The 14,479-nt window shown below is 37.2% G+C and overlaps 1 pseudogene; it reads right to left on the bottom strand.

The window, feature by feature from the left end:
- Positions 1 to 13,808: 13,808 nt before the first annotated feature.
- LOC128655960 (cytochrome P450 2K6-like) overlaps positions 13,809 to 14,479 on the bottom strand; it is a 115,252-nt pseudogene continuing 114,581 nt past the window's right edge.

Raw genomic sequence — 14,479 nt, 5'->3', positions numbered from 1 at the left:
GTTTATCTGTGTTTTGGACAACTTATACAGAGTGCCAGCACATACCTCATATGTTTGAGGGTGAAGTTTGTAAGTGTACATCCTGATGTTTTTACTGTTTTGATTAAAGTGAAAAGGTGTTTTTAATCTGCACTTAGATCAGTGTGTTTTCCCTTGGTTGCGCTCCACCCCCCTTTCTGTTTCTACAGATTCTTTGCCTAGAGATCAGATGAGTCCTTCAGGGCTGTAGTGGACACTGAATACACTCGCCTAGCTATCAATTTCCCTATAAAATCAGCAGCAGCAGTAGCACTATACCTCCTCTCACTAAGAATGCAGGATCAGAATGAATCTAAAATGGCTTCTGCCAAGGAGCAGGGAGGGTCTGGGAGGGAGTGTCTGCTGCTGATTGGCTGTAATGTGTCTGCAGACTGTGAGATACAGGGTCAAAGTTTATTCAATGATGACGAATAGGGGACGGGTCGAACATTGCATATGTTCGCCCGCCGCTGCGAACGCGAACAAGCTATGTTCACCGGGAACTGTTCCCCGGCTAACTATTTGCAACATCACTATTCTTCAGCGCCCCTTGGATGATGACTTCTGCCGCTCCGGATCTCCTCTTCGGTTCCATCGGTGGTCGGCTAGCTGAAGACGGCTAAAGGTAGGATGATCTTCAGGGGGTAGTCTTAGGTTTATTTAAGGGGGGTTTGGGTTAGAGTAGGGGTATGTGGATGGTGGGTTTTATGGTCTGGTAAGGTAATAGAGCTGGTAACTTTTTAATGTAGAATAGGGTAGGGCATTTTTTTATTTTGGGGGGCTTTGTTATTTTATTAGGGGGCTTAGATTAGGTGTAAGTAGCTTAAAATAGTTGTAATATTTTTGAAATGTTTGTAACTTTTTTTTATTTTTTGTAACTTAGCTTTTTTATTTTTTGTACTTTAGTTAGTTTATTTAATTGTATTTAATTGTAGTTATTTATAGGAAATTTATTTAATTAATTTAATGATAGTGTAGTGTTAGGTTTAATTGTAACTTAGGTTAGGATTTATTTTACAGGTAATTTTGTATTTCTTTTAGCTAGGTAGTTATGAAATAGTTAATAACTATTTAATAACTATTCTAACTATCTAAAATAAATACAAAGTTATCTGTAAAATAAATATAAATCCTAAAATAGCTACAATGTAATTATTAATTACATTGTAGCTATCTTAGGGTTTATTTTACAGGTAAGTATTTAGTTTTAAATAGGAATAATTTATTTAAGTATAGTGTAGTGTTAGGTGTAATTGTAACTTAGGTTAGTTTTTATTTTACAGGTTAATTTCTATTTATTTTAACTAGGTAGCTATTAAATAGTTAATAACTATTTAATAGCTATTGTACCTAGTTAAAATAAATTGAAATGTGCCTGTAAAATAAAAATAAATCCTAAGATAGCTACAATAACATTATTATTTATATTGTAGCTATATTAGGGTTTATTTTAAAGGTAAGTATTTCATTTTAAATAGGAATAATTAATTTAATAAGAGTTAAATTTATTTAGATGTATTTAATTAATATTTAAGTTAGGGGGGTGTTAGGATTAGGGTTAGACTTAGGTTTAGGGGTTAATAATTTTATTATAGTTGTGGCGGTGTAAGGGGGGGCAGGATACTACAATTAAATAAATTCCCTACATTAAATACAATTAAATAAATTAAATAAAATTAGCTAAATTACCAAAAAAAAACCCCACTAAATTACAGAAAATAATAAACAAATTACAGATATTTAAACTAATTACACCTAATCTAATAGCCCTATTAAAGTAAAAAAAGCCTCCCCAAAATAAAAACAAACAAACATAAGTGTATTTTAAGGGACGGGTGGCAACCCTACTTGCCCTTCCAAAATGAGAATAACAGTATTAAACTAAAACAAATAGCCATATAGACCTATATTAAACCCTACAAACTGCACCACTATTAGAAGACAATGCACATGTCAGGCATTGCCATATTAATATTCATGTTAGGTTTATAACTGATCTAATGTCACTGTGAGTAATGTGTTAGATCCTATTGGTAAATTCTAATATAATATTATATGACTTGAGGTTATTCGCCATCGTAAATCTCCACTTGATATTCATAAACCGGATAAATATAAATTCCACCTGCCTTTGTATGGTTTGGACAAAGCCCAAACGGTCTACGGCCCCATAGCCACCTCTGTGTGTTTTGAGGGGTGTGTGCATATGCACCAATCATAGGGAAGAAGAATACGAAAGGGGGCGGGTCCAAAAGTGTGTTATGACAACATAAAATAAACCAACATGATAGAGTTGTAAGATTTCCAAGTTGTGGCCATGTATTACTTCTTACACAAACAATAGTATATACAGTATCTCACAAAAGTGAGTACACCCCTCACATTTATGTAAATATTTTATTAAATCTTTTCATGTGACAACACTGAAGAAATGACACTTTGCTACAATGTAAAGTAGTGAGTGTACAGCCTGTATAACAGTGTAAATTTGCTGTCCCCTCAAAATAACTCAACACACAGCCATTAATGTCTAAACCATTGGCAACAAAAGTGAGTACACCCCTAAGTGGAAATGTCCAAATGTCCAAAAAAGTGTCAATATTTTGTATGGCCACCATTATTTTCCTGCACTGCCTTAACCCTCTTTGGCATGGAGTTCACCAGAGCTTCACAGATTGCCACTGGAGTCCTCTTCCACTCCTCCATGATAACATCACAGTGCTGGTGGATGTTAGAGACCTTGCTCTCCCCGACCTTCCATTTGAGGATGCCCCACAGATGCTCAATGGGATTTAGGTCTGGAGACATGCTTGGCCAGTCCATCACCTTTACCCTCAGCTTCTTCAGCAAGGCAGTGGTCATCTTGGAGGTGTATTTGGGGTCATTTTCATGTTGGAATACTGCCCTTTGGCCCAGTCTCCGAAGGGAGGGGATCATGCTCTGCTTCAGTATGTCACAGTACATTTTGGCATTAATGGTTCCCTCAATGAACTATAGCTCCCCAGTGCCGGCAGCACTCATGCAGGCCCAGACCATGAAACTCCCACCACCATGCTTGACTGTAGGCAAGACACACTTGTCTTTGTACTCCTCATCCGGTTGCCGTCACACACACGTTTGACACCATTTGAACCAAGTAAGTTTATATTGGTCTCATCAGACTACAGGACATGGTTACAGTAATCCATGTTCTTATTCTGCTTGTCTTCAGCAAACTGTTTGTGGGCTTTCTTATGCATTATCTTTAAAAGAGGCTTCCTTCTGTGACGACAGCCATGCAGACCATTTTGATGCAGTGTACGGCGTATGGTCTGAGCACTGACAGGCTGACCCCCCACCCCTTCAACCTCTGCAACAATGCTGGCAGCACTCATACGTCTATTTTCCAAAGACAACCTCTGGATATGACACGGAGCACGTGCACTTAACTTCTTTGGGCAACCATGGCGAGGCCTGTTCTGAGTGGAACCTGTTCTGTGAAATCGCTGTATGGTCTTGCCCACCGTGCTTCAGCTTAGTTTCAGGGTCTTGGAAATCTTCTTATAGCCTAGGCCATTCTTTTTTTCAGATCCTCAAAGAGTTCTTTGCCATGAGGTGCCATGTTGAACTTCCAGTGACCAGTATGAGAGAGTGTGAGAGCAATAACACCAAATTTAACACACCTGCTCCCCATTCACACCTGAGACCTTGTAACAATAACAAGTCACATGACACCGGGGAGGGAAAATTGCTAATTGGACCCAATTTGGACATTTCCACTTAGGGGTGTACTCACATTTGTTGCCAACGGTTTAGACAATAATGGCTGTGTGTTGAGTTATTTTGAGGGGACAGCAAATGTACACTTTTATACAGGCTGTACACTCACTACTTTACATTGTAGCAAAAATGTCATTTCTTTAGTGTTGTCACATGAAAATATGTAATAAAAAAAAAAAAAAAATGAGAGGGGTGTATTCACTTTTGTGAGATACTGTATATTGACTCGATCACACAAATAGTACCTGCAGCCCTAAAGCGAAGTGCCCTAACCCTAAATGTAATCATACTAATTTAGTCTATATGACCAGCTAACAATCATGATGTGCAAGCTAAAGTAAAGCTAAAGGTTGGCACCATATTGTTTGCTATAAAAAGCTTTGGGCTAGGCTGAAAACATGTCTATCCTATAGAGAGGATCATGCCATGTATATAACCACACAGAAATGAGCGGCCCAAAGGATTTTTACCCTTTTTAAGTATTAATTATTTATTTAGAAAAGGTAAAAAATATGAAGCGGCAAGGTTGGCACCAGATTGTTTGTCATAAAGAGTTTTGGGCCAGGCTGATAACATGTCTATCCTATGAAGGGATTCATGCCCTGTATATATCCACACAGAAATGAGTGACCCAAAGGATTGTAACACTTTTAAATTACCAGTTACTTATTCAGAAAAGGTAAAATATATGAGATGGCAAGTTTGGCACTAGTTTGTTTGCTATAAAAAGCGTTGGGTCAGGCTGATAACATGTCTATCTTATGATGAGGTTCACACCCTGTATATATCAACACAGTAATTGTATAAAAATGAACAAGCCCTTGTTCATGTTCAAGCGGCTTGTTCATTTTTATACAATTACATATTAGTCAACATTGAGAAAGGCTGGTTAATGGCAGAAACGCGTTTGTTGCTCACCATAGTAATTGTTCTTACCGTCGTTGTCACTCCTGTCACCTGAAGCCAACGCTTCCTGTTATCGGCCAGGAAACAGGGGAGTGACACACAGAGTTTTATGGGAGGTTTGGGGTAACTTTTGTGATCAGCAGAGGTTTTCTCTGCGTTTTAATGTTATACATAATAAAATTTAGTTTTATGTTTTACTTTTATAGATAGAATGGTGTGCTATTAGCCCCTTCTTCTTCTCTCTCCTCTTATTTAATGGTTATCTTATAGGGGTAGCACCGGCCTGGCTAGGCCCTTTTTCTACCTACATCTACTATACGTAGTGCCAGTGACTCATTTTCCCTTTAAAATATATGAAGTGGCAATGTTGGCACCAGATTGTTTGCCTTAAAAAGCACATTGGGTCAGGCTGAAAATATGTCTATTCATTAATTTATTCGGTTCATGCCGTGTGTATATATCCACACAGAAATTAGTGACCCAAAAGATTATAACCATTTAAAAATACCAGTTACTTATTCAGAAAAGGTAAAAAAAAATGAAGTGGAAAGGTTATCTGCAGAGAAAAAACAGAGGCGCCACAATGGCCTAGTACCACGAAAACAGGTAACAGTTGATATATGATATCGGGAATTGGTTGACAAGGTAGGCACCAGATTGTTTGTCATGAAGAGTGTTGGGCCAGGCTGATAACATGTATATCCTATGAAGGGATTCATGCCCTGTATATATCCACACAGAAATGAGTGACCCAAAGGCTTTAATCCCTTTTAAAAGCCAGTTACTTGTTCAGAAAAGGTAAAATATATGAAGAGACAAGGTTGGCACCAGTTTGTTTGCTATAAAAATCATTGGGCCATGCTGATAACATGTCTATCCTATGATGGGTTCACACCTTGTTTATATCCACACATAAATTAGTGGCCCAAAGGATTTTAACCCCTTTAAAATGCCTGTTACTTATTCAGAAAAGCTAAAATATATGAAGTGACTAAGTTGGAACCAGATTGTTTGCTATAAAAATCATTGGGCCAGACTGATAACGTCTATCCTATGATGGGTTCACGCCTTGTATATATCCACACATAAATGAGTGTCTTAAAGGACTTTAACCCTTTTAAAATACCAGTTACTTATTCACAACATAATCAAAATTGTGCCATGTTTGCCATCTGTTTATTGCAATATAAGATGATTTTTTTTTTTTTAGAAAATGTAAGTTTGTTTTTGGAAAGTGTATTATTTTAGTTAAATAAAATAATTCTAGATAGGGGGCGGAGCCAGCAGCTGAAGCTTCAAGACGTGCCATGCTTGAGCTCCTGATGTTTGCTCACAAAATACCTATATCTATGGCAAATTGAGATCTTTTATTCCCCATTATTTGACCTTTAACATGCAGTAGCACAAGAGGACATGGGATTTGGGGCTTTGGGAGACAAATAGTGGACTATGTAACGAATGCAAAGACCTTTCTGCTTGCTGGGATTGTGGCATGGGGTGAACCGCCATACTGAAAACGACTAAGCACCGTCTCTTTATTCAGAGTAACATCTCCTATTGTTCTAGCGCTCTGTAACCTATACTATGGAAAGGCAGATAATAGCTGCATTTCATAACTTAGGGCTCTTGTTAGACAACCACCGACAAGCCCTTACTGGAGAGTTGAGAGCCGTCATGACTCCGCAACAGCTTGAGCTACCGTTGGTGAGAATTGAGGAGGTTGCGGGTGTTTATGATTTCAATACACCGACAGGGAATCTGAATACGCATCGGGAAGCAGAGGGAATATTCATCACAGCTATCCAGAGACCCAGTCCTGAGATGACAGACCGGATACCTCTCTGTGAATGACACAGCCCTCTGCAGCTTCCAGATGTATACACTGATCCTGAGCAGCATGGCGCAACGCTGCTGCAGACGGCTCTGAGACAAGTGAAAGGAAGGAGACGGATCTGTAACCTGAGTGTCGCATCTCACGCTCCTACTCTCAACATGGAGTCTGACCTGACAAGAAGCTCACTAGATGCCGAAGCCCACTTGAAGCTACCTTCTAAGCGTCACTTACTGCCTGGATTCACCCAGAGTCACGCTGATTCCATTAGAGCAGAATGTCCTAATACCCGAACTGGAATTGGGTAAGCACTGGAAAAGTACCGGACGGATCAGGAGAGCTGATTTTGCCGTAAAATGACAGTTCCTTTATGGGAAATGGGATACAGACGTGTTAACTATAACCCTCAGACTCCTTGATCGCGCCCATACTGGTTACAGGCTACTCCTGTAAGGTGCACGCTGACCCCAACCTATGGCTAAAGTTATATTCGGGACTGCTGTAGATGTGAACATGGACTGCTGGACATATTAAGTAGTAGTATCCTGCAGAATACACCGCTTATTGTACTATAACGCTGACTACCCAAGTTGTTTGTTTGTTTGTTTTTGAGCTCCTTCATGTTATTTTTATCCTCTCTGAATGCAGGTTATATCCCTAATCTCACATTTACATCCCTTTACTCATATCACATTGACCTTTTTACCACACCCCGCTAGTAATACTAACTGAGACCTATACGCGACTTGGTTTGCCCTTAATAGTGAGTCTTTAAACTATTGCTGGAGGGATGTTTCTGATGGCAGAATTCACTTCCTGAATATCAAGCTCCCTAATACAGCTCACTTTGTTAAGTTCAGGTCTCGTGGACATTGAATTGCTGTTGTAATGCACCAAAAAGCTTTCTTGTATAGTAGGGGTTAACACTCCACTGCCTCTTGTTTTAATATTGTACATAAGGGGCTCTGCTTGTTACCATTGACTGATTAAGAGCTGTAGGATTTGGCTGAGAGATTGTGACGCAGGCAGACAGTCTGTGGTTTTACAGTGGTTCCCGTTACAACGATATGGAACTTTTTATTAAGTTGTAATCCTGCACATTATTAGCATATATGGTAATACTTAGGACACTGATCATTACGACTGCATAAAGGGTTATGTTCTGGTAGTTATGTAAGATAAGCTGTATGTTATGTGCCTAACTCATCTAAAACGTGACAATATTCATTCAGTATACTCTTGTCACATACACCCTAATATGGCCTTTATTGCTGGAAGCAGTTACATATTGAAACGGGCGTGTAATCTGTCCATAAGCAGAGTTTTGCATGTTGTGAGCTCCTTTACTTTTGGGTCATGCTGTTTTATACCTACATACCTGTATTCATATTTTGAGTGGAGACGTTAATAATAAGCACTGCACCGCAAATGTCAGTACTGGGTTTTCATGTTAGTTATGTATTGTGCTGAACTTGCGTGTTAGAAGTCTCTCTCACATTAGAAACAGAAGCCTTGCGGCTGACTAAATTCTCTGCACCTCCACCAAGCGCCTAGGGTAATATATATATTGACTGTTTGTGGCTTGATCTCCTATAGTTTGCAAATGTCTCCCCAGGAGTTATATGGCTGGGCCCAATTTGTTTATCAGTATGTGTGTGTGTGTGTTAACAGTGTGCTTGACACATATAGTCTCTTTAACTCCCTTGAAGCACTCATATATAATTGTTAGTATTCTATGTCCATATCAGATGTATTTGGGGTGAAACTTTTGATATTGGTCCTACTCATGTAATAGCCTTATTTGAGGTAATAGCACTTAGACCTATGTAGCATATATGCTCCTTCCTACAATCCTATTAAAGTATTGTTATTTATGCTAATGACATTCTGCCTGCTATGGGTGTTTGGGTACAACATTCTGGAGTTGTAACTACTACTCGATGCTGTTTCCATGTGTTGTACAGACCCATTTAAGCATGTATGTGCACGACTATGTATGACATTGTCTGCATGAATAAAAATAGCCCATTATTTTTAGTTTTAGTTTAACTAACTCTCTCTTAGGCTGTTCTGGCTGTTCTAGGTTATCTGTTCCACTTCAGGGGATAGCTGTGGGTTTGTGGCTTCAGACCCAGTATCACTCCATTATTTGAGCTCATTATTTATTTCTGGGTGGGCTCCTCTCCTCCCTTTCCCGCCGGTACTGGTTGCCTGCGGGTCATACGCCTACTCCCTTCTCCCTTGTCGCCGGTAGATGGCATCTCCCCAGGAGAGGAGCTCCTCTAGAAGCCCTCTATATTTATCTTATATCTCATATTGCATACATCCTGATATCCCGCTGTGAGAATAATTGCTCCAGAAGAATATAATCTGATCCATATTATACATAAAAGCCCAGGGACTTCTGGCAGGTTTCTACTTAAGTATACGTATAGAGTTCAGCTATAATGATGACAGCCTGGGAAACCTGTAAACTCCAATATAACCTATGGCTCCGTCCCCCACCCTCACCTTTAGCTAATGTCCACCCCTATTTTAGGTGGATAAATAAGCGGTATTAATCCGCCATAGATATCGCTTTGTTATAAGTTGCTCTTAGCTCTCTGTCTATAAAGAAAATGAGGCACTTTGCCCTCCATTTACGTGTATCTAGTAGGAGCAACTTGTTATGACTCCCTATAATTTGTCAATCTTCAAATAATAAATACACCTATTGTATAATTAATATATCACTCTATAGGAAGTATAATTTTCTTGGGTTGTTTAAATTCTATCATTTTCTTATGTGTTTATATAGGAAACAAAAGGAAAAAAGAGGTAATGCTTGATTATATATATTTGATTTTGTACTTGCATACAATGTTTTCTATATTTTTTATGTTCTCTTGGTAAGATACATATATAATGCTTGATTTAAGATTTCTTTATTCTCTTGTATGTAAAGGTTTCAGTATCCAATGGATAAACAATGTCTTGTATGCAAAAATTACCAGAGTGATGCAAAATGTACATTATGTTCATGGTCTTTCTTTTTCTTGTATTGCCTCAATAAAAATCTTTGATTAAAAAAAAAAAATAAAATAATTCTAGATATTTTGTTTATAAAGCTTTATTTTGCAAATTGCAATCAGTTGCAGAATAATAAGCTGACTGAATAAGATGCCAACTTCTGCATTGTACAATCTTAATATTCACAATGGTTACCCTATAAATGAAAATCAAGCATAAACCACTGTGAATGAACATTAAGAACAAGAAAGCTGCAGGATGTTTAGTTTTCAGAATTATTGTGTCTATTGGTTGTTACATTAACCTTGATTTAAAAAAACAAAACAAAAAAAAGCAAACAAAAAAAAAAACCTTTGAGTGGAGGTCGCATGTTTCCTGTCTATAGTGGAGCTCCAGTCTGCAGCTAGACACCTTTGACATATACTGTGATCTCTGTACTTTCTTGCATACTCTGTATCATTTGTGTACTAGTTTTTGGTATCATTTTTGTATCTCTGTGCTCTATAACATGGTGATTAGCGCTAGTAAACCTCTTTCTCACACTGCTGCTTCACTACATCAGTATGAGGCAACCCTGACATATATATATATACACATACACATATACAGTTGTGCTCATAAGTTTACATACCCTGGAAGAATTTATGATTTCTTTTTCAGAGAATATGAATGATCACACAAAAACGTTTCTTTCACTCATGGTTAGTGTTTGGCTGAAGCCATTTATTATCAATTAACTGTGTTTACCCTTATTAAATCATAATGACAACAGAAACTACCCAAATGACCCTGATCAAAAGTTTACATACCCTGGTGGCCTGATAACATACACACAAGTTGACACAAAGGGGTTTGGATGGTTATTAAAGGTAACCATCCTCACCTGTGATCTGTTTGCTTGTAATTAGTTTGTGTGTATAAAAGGTCAATGAGTTTCTGGACTCCTGACAGACCCTTGCATCTTTCATCCAGTGCTGCACTGACGATTCTGGATTCTGAGTCATGGGGAAAGCAAAAGAATTGCCAAAGAACTGCGGGAAAAGGTAGTTGAACTGTATAAATCAGGAAAGGAATATAAAAAGATATCCAAGGATAACCCCTCATTTTCCACTTCTTGATTAGAGTTTGAACACTGCTGATTTGCATTCTCAATTCCTTGGATATCTTTTTATAACCCTTTCCTGTTTTATACAGTTCAACTACCTTTTCCCGCAGATCCTTTGACAATTCTTTATTCTTTATATATTTAGTATGCAAATAGTCTACACTCACTGGATTTTTGATAAGTAATAAAATGTATTTGATTATATCATAGTGACATTTTAGAGTCCACAAATCCCTTCCTCAGACCAGATGGGTCAGGTCTGACTAAGGGGTTTGTGGACCCTGAAATGTCACTATGATATAATCAAATAAATTGTATTACTTATCACAAATCCAGTGAGTGAAGTCTATTTGCATACTATTGAAATATATCTCTGACTAAGCAAACTGGTTGTTGATTTCACAGCAATGAAAGTGCAGATACCTTTTGGAATTATATATATATATATATATATATATATATATATATATATATATATATATCTACACTGTATATATATATAGTTTTCACAAGAGGGGGTTGCAAAATGCATCAAACGTAAATCATGTCATCCCTTTGCTTTTCTCAAAGTTACTGAGCAGAAAATATCAATAAATAATCAGTGAGAACCGGCACCTTTTCTTTTACAAAAAAAGCACTGTGTATACATACTGGATATGTGTGCGTGTGCGTGTGTGTGTACGTGTGTGTGTGTGCCAATGTTCCAGTTGAACAGCACTCTATTTGCAATGAAAAGAATACAATAAAAACATACAGTGCAATATTATTTCTAACATCAATCATTAGTAATACTATGGCAGGATTGCATAGGGACAATAGACATATTAATCGTCAGACTATAAAACGGCAAGAACAAATGAATGAATCAATTTGGTAAAGCTGAATGCACATCTGTAATGTGTATATATCTATATATATATATATATATATATATATATATATATATATATATATATATATATATATCTAGCTATCTATCTATATATCTATATCTATATATATATATATATATATATATATATATATATATATTATATATATATATATATATATATATATATATATATATATATATATATATATATATATACCTATCTACAGTGGGGCAAAAAAGTATTTAGTCAGCCACAAATTGTGCAAGTTCTCCCACTTAAGAAGATGAGAGAGGCCTGTAATTTTCATCATAGGTATACCTCAACTATGAGACACAAAATGTGGAAACAAATCCCGACAATCACATTGTCTGATTTGGAAAGAATTTATTTGCAAATTATGGTGGAAAATAAGTATTTGGTCAATATCAAAAGTTCATCTCAAACTTTGTTATATATCCTTTGTTGGCAATGACAGAGGTCAAACGTTTTCTGTATGTCTTCACAAGTTTGTCACACACTGTTGCTGGTATGTTGGGACATTCCTGCATGCAGATCTCCTCTAGAGCAGTGATGTTTTGGGGACCTTGAAATGCTTCTTACAAAGCCACTCCTTTGTTGCCCAGGCGGTGTGTATGGGATCATTGTCATGCTGAAAGACCCTTGCTGATGGAAGGAGGTTTGCACTCAAAATCTCACAATACATGGCCCCATTCATTCTTTCATGTACATGGATCAGTTGTCCTGTTCCCTTTGCAGAGAAACAGCCCCAAAGCATGATGTTGCCACCCCCATGATTCACAGTAGGTATGGTGTTCTCTCTCCTCCAAACACGACAAGTTGTGTTTCTACCAAACAGTTCTACTTTGGTTTCATCTGACCATATGACATTCTCCTAATCTGCTTCTGGATCATCCAAATGCTCTCTAGCATACTTCAGACGGGCCCGGACATGTACTGGCTTAAGCAGGGGGACACTTCTGGCACTGCAGGATCTGAGTCCCTGGCGGCGTAGTGTGTTACTGATGGTAGCCTTTGTTACGTTGGTCCCAGCTCATTCACTAGGTCCCCCCATGTGGTTCTGGGATGTTTGCTCACCGTTCTTGTGATCATTTGACCCCACAAGGTGAGATCTTGCGTGGAGCCCCAGATCGAGGGAGATTAGCAGTGGTCTTGTACGTCTTCCATTTTCTAATTATTGCTCCCACAGTTGATTTCTTCACACCAAGCTGCTTGCCTATTGCAGATTCAGTCTTCCCAGCCTGGTGCAGGTCTACAATTTTGATTTTGGTGTCCTTCGACAGCTCTTTGGTCTTCACCATAGTGGAGTTTGGAGTGTGACTGTTTGAGGTTGTGGACAGGTGTCTTTTATACTGATAACAAGTTCAAACAGGTGCCATTAATACAGGTAATGAGTGAAGGACAGAGGAGCCTCTTAAAGAAGAAGATACAGGTCTGTGAGAGCCAGAAATTTTGCTTGTTTGTAGGTGACCAAATACTTATTTTCCACCATAATTTGCAAATAAATTCTTTCCAAATCAGACAATGTGATTGTCTGTATTTTTTTCCACATTTTGTCTCTCATAGTTGAGGTATACCTATGATGAAAATTACAGGCCTCTCTCATCTTCTTAAGTGGGAGAACTTGCACAATTGGTGGCTGACTAAATACTGACTAAATACTTTTTTGCCCCACTGTATCTATCTATCTATCTATCTATCTATCTATCTATCTATCTATCTATCTATCTATCAATCTATCTATCTATACATACAGTATATATATATATATATCTATCAATAGTGCTGGCTGATTCCTTAATGATTATGGCTTGAGAACCTTGAGAGAACCTAGGTGCTTAAAAGTATTGGACATTGTTCAAAATAAATGATCATGCAAACATTCTCCCTTGTTTGTGTTGGTGAGATAAATGGTAATAGCCTCAGGGCCTAATATTCAAAACCTCAAAAAAGAAAGAAATCAAACAAAATCTTTGTGATTTTTTTTAGACCTTGTGTTTTAATGTAGGAGTCTTTCCTTCACATAAAGGACACTACAAAGCAACATAATCATGTCTGAAGATACAATTTGTTTTTCTAAAAATTTTAAGGGCCTTGCCGTACAGACTAGACTTCTTAGAATATCTCACCTTAGCAGGAGAGGTTTTGAATATTAAATCAATAATATATTTTTTTAAATGTATTTTTATATATTTTCTATGTCTAACAATCAGGATTCTACAATAGATCAAACTTCATTTATTAAATTATTAATTTCTGTTTTTCATTTTACAGTTTTTAAATCGGGATATGTCAGAAATATAATACAAATGTAAATACAATTCATAACAAAAACACTTTACACACAAATATATTTTTAAAAGCTGCTAATACATTCAATGCAAAAGTAAAAAAAGTCAAGTAAAATTAATTTTATATATTTTTTTTTAAATGTTTGAAGGCTTACGTCCTTAATCTCTCTAACTTATTAACATATTCTAAGTGCGAGGCAAAGCGCACATCAGATACGGCATTGGTGCTCTGGTTAGACCAAGTACATGGGTTAAATCAACCTCTGAAACACCTGAAGGAAGTTGGAATGTAAATTTCTGCAGCAGTCTTGTGAAGAAGAGGAAGAGTTCCATTTTGGCTAAATTTTCACCAGCGCAAATTCTTCGACCTGGAAAAAAAATAAAAATATATATATATATGCTTGTTAGAGTTTTTTCATGTTTGTTTTGTAATATTTTGAAGGTGTTTTTGTGATGCTGTAGAACTTGTTCTATGTGGTGAGGAGGTAGCTAGAGAGATGCAACTCAAATGATTATTATGGTGCTGAACTTGCAACTTCTAATATGACAAGGAATAAGTACAAATCTTTATAAATTCTTACATTTTTGAGTTGTGATGTTGAGTTTTTTGAGCAACATATCAGTTTGAGTAATTAGTTTTATTGAATAAGTTCATATGGAGGAGATA

The sequence above is a fragment of the Bombina bombina genome, chromosome 4 (genome assembly GCF_027579735.1).
Source record: "Bombina bombina isolate aBomBom1 chromosome 4, aBomBom1.pri, whole genome shotgun sequence".
Taxonomy (NCBI): domain Eukaryota; kingdom Metazoa; phylum Chordata; class Amphibia; order Anura; family Bombinatoridae; genus Bombina; species Bombina bombina.
The sequence above is the reverse complement of the archived record's forward strand: the minus strand, read 5'-3'. Positions and strand labels throughout refer to the sequence as shown.